Source organism: Lonchura striata, chromosome 2, assembly GCF_050655825.1.
Source record: "Lonchura striata isolate lonStrDom1 chromosome 2, ASM5065582v1, whole genome shotgun sequence".
In the NCBI taxonomy this organism is placed as follows: domain Eukaryota; kingdom Metazoa; phylum Chordata; class Aves; order Passeriformes; family Estrildidae; genus Lonchura; species Lonchura striata.
The window spans coordinates 13,146,170-13,162,945 of NC_140704.1; the positions used below are offsets into that span (position 1 = coordinate 13,146,170).

Here is a 16,776-nt window from a genome sequence, read left to right on the forward strand (position 1 = left end):
TACTCTATAACAGAAAAGAAAGAAAATCAAGACCAAAAAAAAGACTCGATTAACTAGATATATTTTAATGCATTTTTCCATATACATGAATGTACTGCAGCATAAGGTATTTCTTAAGATACATAGTTCTTAACATGATTAGTTGGAATTGATTTCAAATTATTTCACCTTTAAATGTTTAGATTAACTACCTAGATAATGCATTTTACTGTACTACACAAACATAATACAAAAGTATTAATTCATGTAAGTATAATTTTTTGAGATGATGCAAGCTATCAACAAGTTTGTGTTCTATTTATTTTCTGTAAATTTTTTGTCTTCAGAGAAGATTATTTTAACTACAAGCAAACCTATGGTGAATCCAATCTAAATGGTAATATAATAATCCACTTTTGTCACCTTCCTTAAATAACATGCTTTCAAAAAATGTCTATTACAAACTTAAAATAAATCAGACTGTCTTGTCAAGAGAGTTTCTCAAATTGCATGATTCTTCAAGAGTGAATTACAGGGATACAAGCCAATAAAATTTTTATAACTCCTTCTTCACCATATCAGAAACACGATGAGAAGGTTTCTGAGTAGAGGAGAAAAATACTCTCTGTTAGATCTGGGTTGTGGGAGATGCTGAATTAATACCTCATGAAGTCATGTAGGCACAGTTCAATAAGAAGAACCAAAAATACCTGTATATTAAAAATAGAGTACAATTTAAAACCAGGAAAAGTCCTCAGTTTCTCTGAAAACCAACCATCAGTTCCTCATTACCACTCTGTGCTCCCTGAGTCTTGGCTTTGTCTTTCAGACTCCCACCCAATCAGGACTATGTCAATTCCAATATTTGCGTTTAGTTTCACTCAGGGACAACAGTCTTTCCAGTGTGTTTTTGAAGTTATTTTGAGCACCACTGAATGTAGCTTTGCCAGATCTTTATGCAGCTCTGTTTTTGCTTTTATACTTGTGAACTTGCTATTGGATTAATATATAAAGTGTCCCTGGTCATGTTATAGTCCATTATACTAATGTATACACATGTTAATACATTAAGGACATGCTATACCTATTTTTTGACCTGCTGCAGGATTAAATTACTATTCTGGAATACCTTGGATATTTTTTCCTGCCTATGAAGGTTAACACAGAAAAATACAACAAAGATTTCAATGTCTTCCTACAACAACATTATGGTGGCTCATTCTGAGTGCAAATGAAAGGATGGTGTTGCTGTCTCAAAAACTTTTGCGTGGCAATACAGAAAAAAAACAATAATTATTATTATAGAACAAATAATTTCAAAAATAACCATAAAAGGCAATCTGTTCTAATTCCTGATGAAAACGGGGACCACTGTAAATGCCTTCTACAGAATTAAGTGCTATTGAGCAGCTTGCTATTCCTATTTAGCTAGAGAAAATTCTTACAAAATAATACAGGCCCTGGAAATTATGATCTATTAGACAACTGACCTGTTAAGAAAGGATTCTTGTGATGGGTTCAGCATCAGTAAAAGGGCTTAAGAATAGCTGAAGTGGTCACCACCATGCTCCACATTTCAGTCTTAATAAGTGGTCACTCTTATGTATTTGATACTTTGAAGAATGTTAAAATCTATAGACATCTGAGTGCTGATGTGCTACAGGTTTCAAAAATGTTTAACGTGTAGAATTGTTGATTTGCTGGGTTTTTTTAACAAATTTTGTTGCTATGCTTCCAGCAGCAGTGGAAGGATAATCTTTCTGGAATATTGAGTCTGATTATATTGAGTAAAGGCTGAAATTTTTACCAAATAAAAGTATAAATATAAAGCTCTTTGTAGGCTAATCTGGAGACAAGAAGAGTTGTTTAAATGGTTTGTGCTGATAGGTTGGTAATTTTTATATTTAAATAAAAAACCACAGCACAGTTGTGACTTTTAATCTCTTTAGTGAAGTGGAAAATATCACATGCTTTAACAAACAGACTTTTTTAACTTACAAATCTATGCAAGTAAGATATTCTGCCTAATAACAAGATGAAAAGCTTTGTAATTTGTGAAATAGAAAGAGGAAAGTAGAAAACTATACAAAACAAAACCAAAACTGCAGAGTGCCTCAAAAAGAATTGTTCTGTTTATAGCTGCAATCCTTTTATTTTCCCTTTCCCTTCTACACCAGAGCTGCATGTTCTGGACATATGCAGTGATTGACTTCTGCAATGGCCAGAGCAATGTGTTTCTCTCCTTCAGAGGACCTTTATTTTCCTCTGCTTTTTAAAGAAGACCCCTCTGGAGAAAAGGGCATTAACAGGTGATGAATTTGGTATGGAAAAGACATCACAGAGCAAAGTTTCAACATTAGGATACTGCTAGGACACTCATTACTGTCATCTCATTATACCTGCTTAAGATATTCCATATGCACCCAGCCTTGCAACCATTTCCTGGACTATTTGCTTTTAACACCCTCTCCTTTCTGTGTGTACCTCCAGCACTTCCATTTTTATCTCATCAGCTATGAACTCCTCACCTTTTCCTTCAACAGCCCACTCCTGCTAGCTCACAAGGACTAGCAAAATGTTTCCCACATATTAATTTCACATATATTTTCATATTTCAAGTCTTTGACAGTGTCTAGGCAGCCAGTGGCATGAGATTGCAGGCACACATGCAGCTCTGCATTGTCTTGCAGTTTCTTGGTGCTTCCCCTGGTTGCAATGGACCCAGCAGTTGTGTCTGCCTCATCCTTTAAAGTTGTGAGTTGTATAATGAAGGATTTTCTTCCTTCTGAGTTTTTTCAGACCATGTAGTTCAGCTTTGTCAGTGAACGTTGCTAGTGCAACAGCAACATACACGCCAGGGGTAATTTAAAATATTTGCTCACAAGAAACTATCAAAAGTTATATATATAAACATTTTACTACCCTCTTTGACAAAAATAATGAAAAGTTTTTGAGACAATAAGAGTCAGCTTGAATAGTTGCTAACAATTTAAAAATTGATAGGGTTGTCTTTTAAATGCTAACTTATCCTGAATCAAAAAATTACTACTTTTTTATCAACACTGTGAAAAAAGCTAGGCAATTTATAGGCTTGTCTAGCTTTTAATTGGTTGATGTTTGGAAATGCTCAAAAAATGAAAAATATTTGCAGAAGTATTGTCTACAAAGCCTTCAGTAAAACACTAAGTCATGTATGGGAATGTGTGGTATACCCTGGTACTCAGTGATTGATTGCTTCCCATTTGAATGACACTTGCTGAATTCTGAGGGACTTGCATTTGCTGTATAACATTTCTAGTCCTTAAATACATGCACATTCACACACAAAAACACATTGAACAAGACAGATGTATCAACACTTGTTAGCAGGTCAAACTAAAACATTTTCAAGGACACTGTGTTCTCTTTGACCTGCTAACACTTAAGCAAGCTGCAACAGCCCTATATAATTCAGATTGTAATATGCTTTACTTAACCTTTGTTAACTAACACATGAAGGAACAGCTTTTCCTTTTAGTGAGGACAAAGCATGGTATTTCAAAAGGGCTTATGTGAGTTGAGAGTATGGCTCTGTACACAGTTAAATCCTACATTTGACTGCTGAACCCATTCTTTCCCCTTCCCACCCAAATCCACATGGGAACAACAGAATAGGAAAAAAACATGTAGAATTGAAAATACTTTGAATTGTTGTCCATACCAAAATCAAAAAAATATATAATTTTTTCCATTTGTACATGATGTTCCCTTGTAGACAACATCAAACATCTAAAGGTACTTGTCAGGAACGATCCAAGGAAATGAAGGATTAGGTTCATGAATGTGCTGCAAAATAAGATGCACTGGTTTATTCTCTTGGTCACTGGTACACATCCTATAATCTCCAAACTACAGTTCTTGCTTTTACTGCTGGGATTTGAGATCAGACTTTTTGACAGATCTCAACAGAATGTGCCCTCACAGGAGTGCTGTAGACTACTCCAGGCTAGTTCTCAGAGTAGTTGGAGACCCAGGTAAACAACCTCATCAACAACTGCTGGAGTTCCTGAAGTGCTGAGTTACTGGAGGGTAACTCCTCTCCTGATTCTTTTTCTGGGATCATTAAAGCACACTACAAACTTTTTAGCAGCTTCTGTCTCAAGGATTGTAGGAGCTCTACCCCACAGGAACAGTGTCATCTGTTTGAAAGAAAATACTTAATTCAGACACATGCTTTGCCTGGCTCAGATCTCCCATCTGGATTCAGTAGCCCAGTTACCACATTTTAACTTCTTCTAAGCCTTTTGAGCTTCCTAAGCCTCTTCACTGTGGTCTGTGATTACACTTGACCTTTGTATAGGAAACACAGAGTAAGGGAATGAAAGGGTCCTGCCAGACACAGGCTGTCCTTAACAAAAATATGCTGTCTCAGTGAACAGGCTGGCTCCCTGCAGGTCACAAGTATTGTCATGGTGAGTCTAGCAAATTTTGGTGAACATTGGAGATTAAAAAGCTGTTCTCACTGAGCCCTGGTTCCCCTTGTCTGTAGGGTTAGCTGGGGAATGTTCTTCCACCCCCTCACTGCAGTCACCCACTATATAGAGTAAAAACATGATTCTTAATTAAATTCCACAGTCTATCAATTTTCCAAAACCCTCCCTTCTGACACATGAAGGTAAATGTTTCCCCTCTTGCACTGTATCTAAATGCCTGCATGTAGAAAAATTAAGACCCTATGGGGTATAATTTTGAAAGGTAAAATGAAGATTGGAGAGTTCAAATGATATCACTTGAATGATCTAATGCCAGTAATCTACTTGAAGAAATTTGCAAGAAACAAAATCCCAAAGTTCTTTTTAATTTTGAGTTAACTGCAGGATTGTCAGTCCAGCCCTGAATAGTTCATAGCACTGGGCAAGAGGAATATTGAAGATGTAGCTGTCTTGAATCATATCTTGGATGTTCAGATCTTGTCTTGGACCATTCTAGGACCTCATACAAGTTTGCTGACTGGGACAATGATTTTAGAGGTGACTGATACTACAACCTAGACTATGGTAAAAGAAATCCAGCAATCCAGCCTTGTAGGCATTTTTAATTTTCCACTGTCAGTACAATGGATCCTGCTAGGGAGGACCTCAGAGAAGCAGTGAGATTTTTGTTGGAAGCCTCTGAACAGAACCACTGGAATTTTAGGAGGTAGATGGGAACAAGTGTCTAAGAGGAGATCTTGCCGTTTATAGGGTCTCATCCCTATAATTTTCTGTCTATATACAGTCAAACCACTGAAGAGATAATAGAAAATCATTCTAATATGGATCAGAATTGTGAAATAATATGAAAAACCACCATCTTCTGTTTATTTTCTTTTCTTTTTCACCATTAATCCCCAGGAGAGATACATAAAAATTTGACTTAGTGATACAACCTGAACTGGTTTGAAAGCAGGCAAAGAAAAGAAAGAGACAGAGTAAGAATTGCAAAAAACTAGAAGAGTTCTCAAGACCCTCCCTTGGAGGCCCTGGAAGATGTTAACATAAGGTCTCCCAGTGGCTAGGCACAGTTCTGGAGGCACATGAGCAAGAATAAAATTTTAGAATAACAAAAGCTGAGAGAGCTTCTGTAACTCAGCATGTCACCATTTTTATAAAAGCATTAATATGGCAGGACCACTAAATAAAGGCCTCCAGTTTTCTTATTTAAACAAATGAATGACAAAACACATCAATACAAAAGGCATACCTGCTATATTGCCCAAAAGCAGTATTTTTTTCTAAAGTGAATACAGACATTGGGGAATACATGTTATTGTTCTATGTGTGAAAATTCAGGTTCATAGAAGGCTTCAAACACTCTCCAACACAACTATTGTTTCCTTCCTCAGAGCATCCAGAACAATGGTGAGTGCATGCAAGGAGAAGATTTCAATATCTGAAATACAGCCTGTGCTCACAGAGTAAACAGTTTCCTTAGTCTCTACTATCTTTCCTTCCCAATTCCCTGGGCATATTAAGGAAATAATTGAAAAAAAAAAAACTAAGCTAAACAAGGAAGACTACCAGAAGAAGATACACCATCTGAAAATACAACTGTGGAATAGTCTTTACAGGTAAAGGCTGAAATCTGAATCTGATATTCAGCCAAAATTTCCTGACTTGGCTTTCAGCCATTGTTCAATGCATTCAATGACTTATCAAATAATGTTAAGCAAATTGCTCAATTTCTTGGTCAGAGCTCTTTATATCCCCATTTGATATGGGGAGAGTATCAACACCTGTTATTGCCTGTTTCTATCTATTCCTGGTTTTCTGCTTCCACATCTGTAAATATTCTGTCATATCTGTACCAAATAATTTACATTCTACCTTTATGTAAGGTTTTTCTTTGATTTTGTCAGGAATTACAATACATGAAGAAAAATACAATTTCTTAAAAAATCTTGTAGGCAAATATAACATTTGTCTCAATACAAGGCAACAAATTGCTCTTTGTTGCTAAAGTTATTTGCTATTCCCAGTTTTAAGTATAAATTGCAATTCTAATGTGAAGTTATGGGATATCAAATTGTTTTCAGCCCAAATAAAAGCACATGCTTAAAGAAATATTGTGTACATTAATACTCATAAGACCAATTAATTTGACTGGCTCTTTGGTGTCACTCTATCATGTTAATAAATATTCAGCAACTTTAAAACTTTTTAAAATATTATGTTATCCCAAATTGCCTCTCCCCACCTTCTTCATGGCTAAACACAGAGTAATCACTACACCCTAGTGAGCAATTTATATAACAACCGTGTCTCACAGTCTATATCTGTCCCTTCAAATACCATAAATATCAGATCATTCTCCACAATATATTTGAAGGGGAACATGAAGGAAGTGGAAAAGTTTATTTCTAATATCCCCACCTTCTACTTTTTCAAATGCATGAACAAGCATTTCTGCTTTTAAGATATGTGGTGTGAATCATGGCTTTAATTCCTCAACAAATCTACCCCAGGACAGACGGGCTGAGCTCAAGCACTCCAATATTATTAATAGTCCAGTCCAACAGCTTCAGTCACAGCTTTCCTGTTTCTCCTCTCTGTGCAGGGGAGAAGCCAAAGTAGCTGTGTGTACATTTATTATACAAATTCACCCATCATGGGTTTGGCACCAACAGCTACCAACAGCTACCAACTCCATTCTGAACCTAAGACTTCCCAATAGGAGTTGAAACAACACATATCAATAACACTTTCCTATGAGAAGATAAACAATATTTTCTTATTAAAGTTAGACTACTGCACAATTTTGATTACACTGTGTCAGTTTTAATCAACTGCTTCACTGTGATATTGCTTAAGGAAAAAATAGGAGGAACTTCATTTTCTCCTCAAATCTGTCATCAAGAGCACCAACTACCATCTTAAAAAGTTTCATTCAAAACACAAGTTTTGCCAGTCTCAAAGGCTGTCATCTCTGAGGTACATTGAACTAATTAGTAATTTAGCAGTTCACTTCAGGCACTTTGGTAGACAGACAAAGAACAAAGTTCCTTTATCTGTAGTAATACTTTTAAAAATACCATTAATGTCCTGCAGCAAAAACAGTACCTGGAATGATTTTATGGAGCCAGTGCTTAATTCAAAAATATTCACACACTAAAAATATTTAATGAAACTAATTAGGAATCAAATTGCTTTCTTTCAACAGAAGGAAATAATGCTAATATATAAATAATCTTAATGTATGTATTGTAACAAAGTCAGACTCACCAGGATGCCAGACAAAGGCTAAAGCATGTCAGTGTCTGCCTCCCACCAATGCAATGGTGATTCACACTGGAATATATCATGGCCAAATCCATGTCCATCCCCCCCTAACTGCAGGCAGCCACAGGATTTGCCCCAAACTCTATTTCACTTTTCTGTTTCCCTTGTTGCTGTCTTACTGATGGGAGTTCTGCATATTTTCCTAGGGAAATTGGATGATCACACCATGAGAATATTTTATTTTCAAATCCACAACACAGGTCCATCTCATTTCCAAAGCCAGAGTGGACAGTCCTTTTTTGATCACACAAAAATCAATTTCAGATATATTCAAGAGAAAATAACAAAATCCTTTTCTTATATATACACCCACCTGCCAAGTTAGTCCATGGCTAGTAGTCCTGATGTGTGACAACCTGTGCCCTCTAAAGCCAAAGTTGTACCAAGCTGTACCCCACCCAGAATTGTACAACAGACTCTGCTCTATCCCAGCAGCCTCCTAGTCCACCTAGTTTAAATGCCTCCAACAGCCCAGTTGCATTGGAAGCAGGGTATTTTCTATTGCAATAATTGTGCACAATTTTTAGAAAAATATTTATATACACAAGAATAAATTAAATATCAAAAATCAGTACCCAGCCAGTCATTATTGCCTATAATGTGTTATACCTAGTGCATAAAGTCAAAGGAATAAGCACAGAAAGGTTTTTATATGTGATTAACAAGAAGAGAAAAGTATCCCAAGAGTGATTAAATGTACTCTATTGGCCTTTATTTTTTATATTTAAGCTTTCAAACAAGCAGTTTGCATGATGAGAGCTTTCAAATCATCTACAAAATCCTAGTGAATTAGGAAATTATACATTGAACTGATATAAATTTGGGGTTTGGGACTCTAAGTTGGTTTAAAATAATTTCCTTGAATCACAATGCAAGATATTTTTTATAGAATGAAGTAATAAGTATTGGTTCTGTGGTGATGATGAACAAGCTGGTATTACAGGTTAATCTTTGCATTACTTAATCTTTTTCTTCTTTTAGCTATCAAAGTCAAATATAAAACCACTGCACACTCCCCAAATCATAAGCTACAGTTTACTGGCTATTTTTAAGGAGGTTGCCATAACCCTGTTGTTTTCTCTTGCAGAACCAAAAATTTCAATGGTAAATTGTTTACAAATGCAGTGAAAGGATTTCATTGCTTTTTTAAATATATATATGAGATTAATCTTATTTCTTTGAGAAGCAAACTACTTTTTACCACATAGATGGATGACAGAAAATTAGTAGTCAGAATGGTATTTTTACTCCTCATAGAGCATAAGGCATTCTAGCTCTAATTGCTTGAAGTATAATTAGACAGAGAAAAATATGAAGGAAAGAAAAATGATGTGTTCAGTGTCAAACCTTTCCACACTTGCTAGAGCTTGGCACTCCTCTGACTCACAGATCCTTGTGACACCTATAACCTGCTGTAAGGGATAATGACCACATAGAGGAAGGACCAAGCGAGTTTTTGCAAAAGTATCTAAATTTCTAAAAGTGTTTTGTAAAACTTTTCTGTCAAGTGACTTCTCTAAATTGACACAGACACTTTTCAGAACAAGAGGGAGTCCTCTGAGTCCCAGAAAAGTGGTTTAATTACCTCAGCCTTCTTCCTTAGCAGGAGCTATAAGGCAATAGAATAATTACATAATAACTGTGCTTAAAAGCTCATCATTTAGACCATGCAAAGTGTACTGAAGAGTTGTAAACTGACATTTGGAAAGGTGACCTGAATCAAAAGCAGATATTTTTTTTCAGTCACTTATTCTCTGAGCTGCAAAATTTGAATTCTAAACTGCACTTAAATGTAACCGCTGGCAATTATTATTTTTTAAATACCTTGAAAAACGATGAATAAATAAATTTTCTGCTGTCTGAGGATACTAGTACTAGAAGGTATAGTATAATTTAAAAACACTCTGAAACAAGCAAAGTCTCATCCTATGTTAGTTTCTTAATTTTACTTGTAAATTTTCAACAACATGCCATAAGTAAACTGCTTGCAGCATACTTTAATCATTTGCCAGACACAGTCAAATAAGTAAGATTTCTGGGTAGGCCATTTGTCTTGGATTTGAATCCAAATGACAGAATTATTTGGATATAGCACAATTAAGTCTGTCCAGTTATGATGGCCATTTAATGAGCTTCTCCAAGGCAGAAGGAAGTTGGCCCTACCTGTCTAACCAGGGTTTTAATATGCCATAAAGCTAACATAATAAATAATTTAAGTGCTGAAACATTACAAAGCTAAGACTTTTCCAGTGACTCAGTAACGTGGATTGTCACACACGGAGACAGCCATTAGGATTCCAACCAAAAGCAAAGTGAAAAAAAAGTAGATCACAATATTTGACTGCTAAATATTACAAATGCATTGTCTCTCTTCAATGGAACAGGTTGTGGTTTGAGATAGTTGTAACTTTCACTTGACAGGCATTTTGTGGCTCTGCCTATAGGTCTGCTCTCAGGTGTCACGTTGCTAGAAGGCACAGTCCTGGGGAAGAGTGAGTGGATGAATGGAGACAGGGAGCATCTCACAAAGTTGTATCAGAAATCATACGCTGCCCTATTTTAAACAGAAAACCCAAATGATTTCTATCAGACACTAAATTAACCCAGCAGGGATTTCTGACTGTTCCAGGCAGAAAACTACTTTATTCATAAGAATAATTGGATATTCAAGAAATCGTCATGTTTTGTGCCATGATTCGTAAATGTTGGCTCATGCATAAAGGATTGTCATGGGGTCTGTGCCTCTTTACCAAGGCAATTATGCAGTTGGTTAAGTTCAGCAATGCCCTGAAACCTAGCTTTAGGACAGAGTCAAGGTCCTAAACCAACAGGAGTTGGCCCTTTCAGTGACAAGCAGGAATGAAGTTGGCAGCATTGCCCTAGGAGCCTCCTCTGTCGCTTATTACACAAACCAGCTAAAAGGAAATGGAAATTATGTTGGAAATGGAGAAATGCATGGAGGTGAGAGGAATAAGAGGACTGTCCACCTTTAAGAAGGAAATGTGAAAATTACCCTTAGTTCTGGTCCTCCAGAAACAAAAGGAGGATGTGATTTTTACATCTGCTGAATTTTCCAAGTCGTCCCTTCTTTTTGGTTGCAAAAATACATAATTCAAAGACAAAACATTTTTTCAGCACCATAAAAAGTTCACAAGTTAGGAGGTAATTGCATTAGCACGCTGAGAAAAGAGAAGAGAATGCAAGAAATCCTGATTGGCGTTCCTCTGTTTAAAAGGAATTATTTTCCAATACCTGAGCATGCCCAGAGGAGCTAGTCTCTGAGCAGCTGTGAAACAGAACCTTTTTACTTCAGGGTTAGTGCAGGGAGCTCATTAGCACAGCCTCAACCCTCAGCTAAACAGCCTTGTTTGCATATTGAAGCAATAGAATGTGAAGGTGTTAAAAAGGAAGAATTGCAGCCGCTACTCCTGACTGACATGTCTATCTGGGCTCTTGTGTTTACAAGAGAATAACGAAGCTGCCCCAAAGCCCCTACTGGGCCTGATTATTATGCAGAGGCTTCTTAGATTATGTATAATTGATATCCATTTTCCCTCCAGCTAACCAATGGCAGCTCTCAGGAGTAATGCTCACTCTCCTGCATCTTACCAAGCAAGCAAACACTGGAAATTGCTATCTTTTGCAAGGCTTAATAATTTTTAAAGACCAAAAATTGACATTTACATTTTTCAGAAGCACAGATTACGGCACTGTTGATGGGGTTTTCCTGCTAATAACAATCAAACAGTGGAGATACTGTATTTAAGGGTGATGATGATCTGGGGCTATGTTTGTGTACCATTTTGAGATATTTATGTGCACATAAGTTTAATGGAATGTGTATAAAACATGTGTGAATGCCCCAGTTTTTTCATACAATCACAATATGGCAACAAAAAGCAAGGGCAAGTTCTGAAAGCTTACTTTCTGCTGTTTTTTGTGAAAGATTTGCAAGGTGAGTTATGCAGGCAAGAACATTCCTTCAATTACATTTACTGGTCCCCTTTCTGCACTTACAATAGTTATCTTCATCCTTACAATTTAGGCCAAATGTTCAATTCCTAAAATTGACACAGCCATGAAATTAAGTAGTGCAGTGCTCATTTTTTCTTGCTGAGATATTTCTCTCCACTTCTAAGAGAAAATACCATTGAAGTTCTTCCTCAAAAATGAGATATTACATTTAGCCTTCCAATTACAAAGTTATGAGATATGAGAAAAGGGGGGCTTTTATTTCATTGACCAATTTTTTGGGTTTGGGTTTGTTTTTTTTCCTGCTTCAGAGCTTTTGAAAAGATGTTTGTGTGGGAAAATTGGGCACAATAATTTTTAAAGTTTTTTCCAGTAAAGAGTTGATCTTGAAAATGAAATGCTAATAGCTTGAGATAAACACACAAAGTCTGTATAACTCTCTCAATGTGCTGCACTTCAATCCTGACCTTCAGCCTTTCTGCTGTTTTGGTCCTGGATATCTCTTCAGCACAAGCTGTCAGCTGCATGGAGAATTTTTTATCCATACAAATAGTTTCCAGAATAAGGATGTGTCCAGTCCAATCATTTTCATGTCACCTTTCTCTCTAGAGGTGAAGACCTAACTCACTAATCCTTTCTGCTACCTAACCTTGGCAGAATTTTAATTTTAATGTGCTCTCTGAGGAGATGCATAAGAAAATGCAAGGAATATTAATACATGGGCTGAACTAGGTTGAATGTGCAAAGGTGAAGTTTCTTTCAGACACTTGCATATATACCTATTTAAAAGCATAGCCATTGTGAGTGTGCTAAACCCCCTCCCTGCACAGAGCAAGGCAAATTAGCAGAAAGGAAAATTGTGAATTAATTTAACCACTTATACCTTCAGATTTCCTACCAAAAATCTACATACTTCTTTCATGCTGAATATCTGGGCAAAACTAGATAGTAATAATAAGTAAGGAGCATACAACCCTTACATAGCTGACTTTTGTTTCAGTAACTTTTCGGAAACCAGAGAGAAGTTAAAAAAACTGAACAGCTTGCAGCTGCCCTTACCTTAGCATACCTGCCTTTATGCTACAGAAACCCAAATAGACAGAAACCAACTGTAGCAAAAAAAAAATCTGCCAAAAGAAAAGGCAGGAACAGTCCCAACAGGCAGTCATTCATATAGTGATCTCCTGACCTGTATTTAACAAAAACTGCACGCTAGTTCTAAGAAAGAGTGAAGTCAAACAGACATTTCAGAGTTGCACCTTTGGCCAGTGGACCACAGGACTGCAGTCTGCACTGTCACACAAGGATTTCAGGTCACATAATTACATTCCAAGCAGTTAGTTCTGCATTGACCAGGTAAATCTGTTAAGAGATAGACTAGCTCATTTTTATAATGTAAGCTTCTGCTTTTTACATCAGCCTCTGCAAAGTGGTCGCTGCAGTTCTACAAAGAGTTTCCTGGTCACATACATCTGTCTCCCCACCTCCTTTCAGGTGCTAACTTTCATTACAATAAGCTTCAATTAAATATTAATTTATTACTTATTTATTACATAGTGCTTTTCCATGCTACAAACTGCTGAGCTTGCCATACAGATCCTATTTGATCTCTGGGAGGAAAGGAAGAAGGCTGTGTGTCCATGGATGGGAGGAGGCATGATCTGTATTGAGATGCAGCCCATATTATGAAAGACTTAGATCACAACCAACACTTATAAATCTCAGTGGTGGCTCTATTATGAGGCATGTTTGTGTTGTTCATACACTCAGTATGATTTTGAGATGCTCCTCAAAACTACTCGTAGTATTCTGCCATCCCCTCTCCTTGGTAAAAAAGTTGGCAAAAGACAGTCTGCCCTCTTCTTTTGCCTTTTCTTTAAAAATGCTGAAGCAGAAGCCTCCTTGGACCTCCACGAGTGTCCAAAAGAGGTCACGAATGATGCTTTCCTCTTCTTCAGAAATGTGGAACCACCTCACTGCTCTTGGTTTGGGGTCCTTCTGCAGGACTCTCTCATGAGCAGTGAGCATGTTTGGCCTGATTTGCTCTGTATTTGTAGGAGCTATCAGTAGGGAAAGGGGCTGGCTTTAATAACACAAAATTTGAACTGTTACGGTGATGTAACTCTTTTCCTTCTGTCTTTGGCTCCTTAAATCTAAAATAAGGATAAAAAGTCATCCTTCTGAAGACTAGACTCTGTTTCTCAGTATTCTTCCCCTGAGAAGAGGTATAAAAAAAAAAGAATGTTTTTTCTTTTATAATTGAGAATATTTACCAAAGTCCATTTACCATCATCACAAGCAGAATATTTGTGTTGACTGTCTGAAAAAGTTCATAATCAGTAAATATGCCAGGTGATGTACAGATTTGAGTTTTAGTCCAATTCTCTATATGAACAATCAACATCAATTAAGAAATATTCAATGTTTGGTCCATGAAAGCATTTAAGTATTAACTTATATATTAAGACTTAAGGTTGAAAGGTTGACTGAAAACCTCATAAGAGGTTTTTCTCTTTCTTTACATTTGATTTTAGATTACACCAGATTTTTCTCATCCCAGGTTGGTAACTTCCCAGGTCCAGGTGCAAGGCACACATTCATAGATGAAAATCTACATTTTAAATAAGACAACACATTTCTTCTATTTATTCTCTGCTTATAATTTTGTTTGGTAGTAACAGGGGTCTTTTGAGGCTCAGCTTCTGTGTCACCCTGATGGCACATGGCCCACAAGAAGCCATAGCATGAAAATAACTGCAAGACATGTGAAGACATGTGAAGACATATAGTGAAGAATAATTGAAGGCCTAGAAACCTATAATCCAAAATAAATTTTAGCTTGCCATTCAGTGTATTCTCCATTCATTACTATTCAGCAGAAGTGCCATATACACAAACAATAAAAAGTTTACTCTTGGTACTAGAATTCTCACCTGCAAGGAGGCAAAACAGTCTAAAGTGGAGAAAAAATAACTGCTGGAATGAATATTTAATGACTTCTTCAAGAAGTTAGCACAGGAAGGGAGAAGAACAAAGTTTGCCCTTCAAAGATTGCTCTTGTATAAGGTCAGTGAAATTTGTTTTACAACTCTACTGAAATAAAACAAAAATTCCCTCTTAAGTAAATTGGTCCTTTCTTTTTTGCTGCTCTCAGACACACTGTGAAACACCTGCAACTTTCTGCATCCTAAAGAAGCTGGCTATATTTTTATGTAAATACAGAAATTATTATAATCTCTTTTGTAGTCAAAACTCTTATTGTTCCATATTGTTTCCTACTTCAACAAAGGAATTTAATACAATTCATTTGCACAAGCCAGTGTCCAGGAGCTACCTCAACTCTTCATTTCCCCTATGCCTTGCTGAGCTATAGCTATTGTAGATTATCTGAATCTTACTGACCCTCATGCCTTACAAAATGTTTCTGCTTCAGAATTTACATAATTTTGTGTACAGGAATCACAAAGAACATAGGACAAAGTAAAGCAACGCTCTTTTAAGAGACACTAAAAGTGTGTAAGACAATCACCTTTCCCAAATCAATGAGCTAAAATTTCAAGTTGTAAGAATCTGTTTATATCCAGAAAAACATAGGTCCTAAAGCTTTTAAGACAGCATAAGGAACAGTCTTTATTTTCAAGACTGTTAGTCTTTCTATCTTTCATGTTTATCACTGCATTTCTCTTAATTTCCTGTCAGACCAGCTACATTGATAGAATGCCACAGAAACAAAAGAAAACTTCCACAGTCAAGTGCTGCTTTCTTGGGCTGCTTTGTTCCTCAGAAGTCCTTTTTCAGGCAGCACCTCATTGCTGCAACAAATTAATCACCAAAGCCCAGGTCTGGTAATGAAGTGCTATGGATTTGAAAGAGTTTGAAAGGCATTACATCTACTACCTGAAAGAAAAATGAGGTGAGTGCCCAGCCTGGGAAAATTAGCACAGCAGCTCTGTCAGAGGCCAGTCAACCTCTGGAGCAGTTATTAGGGAAGTTAGTTAAGTCTCAAAACCCTGTGGTTCATTTTTTGCCTGTGCCAATCATCATGTCTACAGTTGTATTTGAAATCTAGAACTGTATGGATCTTGGGTTGCCATTTACCACAGGTTTGGTGAAACTAACTATTCTCAAATACTGGCTTCAGTCTTATCTTTGTTTGTACTCACTGAGATTAAAATACAGGCTACTCATTAGTCTATTTTCATCCTTCCCCTTTTTAAGCTTGTCATAATTTTTATCATGTTCTGAAGGAACAATTGTGATGTTTATCCCATCATTCAAGTGGCTAAATTAATTATATTCTCTCTCAAAAAGTTTTTGCATTTTGGCACTGTAGAATAAGACAACACTTTTGGGAGATAGGATGGACAGATGTCTTTGGCTTTAAGCTAAAACAAGAGGATGGGGAAAGCACATAAATGCATAAATATGGCATTTCCTGAGTCCCACTGAAACGCCCTGCAGAAACATTCAGCATATGTCTCCTGTGACACTTGAGACTCAATCCAGGACTGCTATAGCAATCAGTCTCTTAATGCTCCACTGAGAGACTCAAACTCCACCTCCCTCTGGACAGGAAGAGTCAGCAACTCCTCTGTAAAGTGGTGTTAGTCCAAACTCCTTCTCGTGAAGATGGATCAAGTGCCAGAAATCATCCACAACCAAACAGAACAGCTCACTTCTGGCAGAACGGATACTTTGAGACTGAGGTGGAGCTTGGCCCTGCGCAGGAGCACAGTCGTGACAATTTAGCTCTGAATCCCTGAAGTTACTCTATTTTTCTTTCAGTTAAAATCACTGCAGCTGAAAGCAGAATCAATGCCAAGTAGATTATATTGCTGACACAACAATTGGGAGCTCAATAGCAAAAATGCATTCCCTACCCTTTTATTGGAAATTTATCTCCCAGCAATAGAGAAATGAAGAATATATGGTGAGGTTTCCAATTAAAGCATTACCAAGCATGTCAAGTGCTGAACACATAGTGCATAAACACATCAATCCTGCCTCTCAGCTTTTTATAAACCAAGAC

General features: G+C 36.8%; 1 long non-coding RNA gene across 2 annotated transcripts in view; it reads right to left on the reverse strand.

The window, feature by feature from the left end:
- Window positions 1-16,290, reverse strand: part of LOC146768116 (uncharacterized) — a 175,488-nt gene extending 159,198 nt beyond the window's left edge. For both annotated transcript variants that reach the window (XR_014950574.1, XR_014950573.1), the window contains exon 1: window positions 1-16,290. This exon is cut by the window's left edge. This is a non-coding gene — a long non-coding RNA (uncharacterized LOC146768116).
- Between the last annotated feature and the right edge of the window lie 486 nt (window positions 16,291-16,776).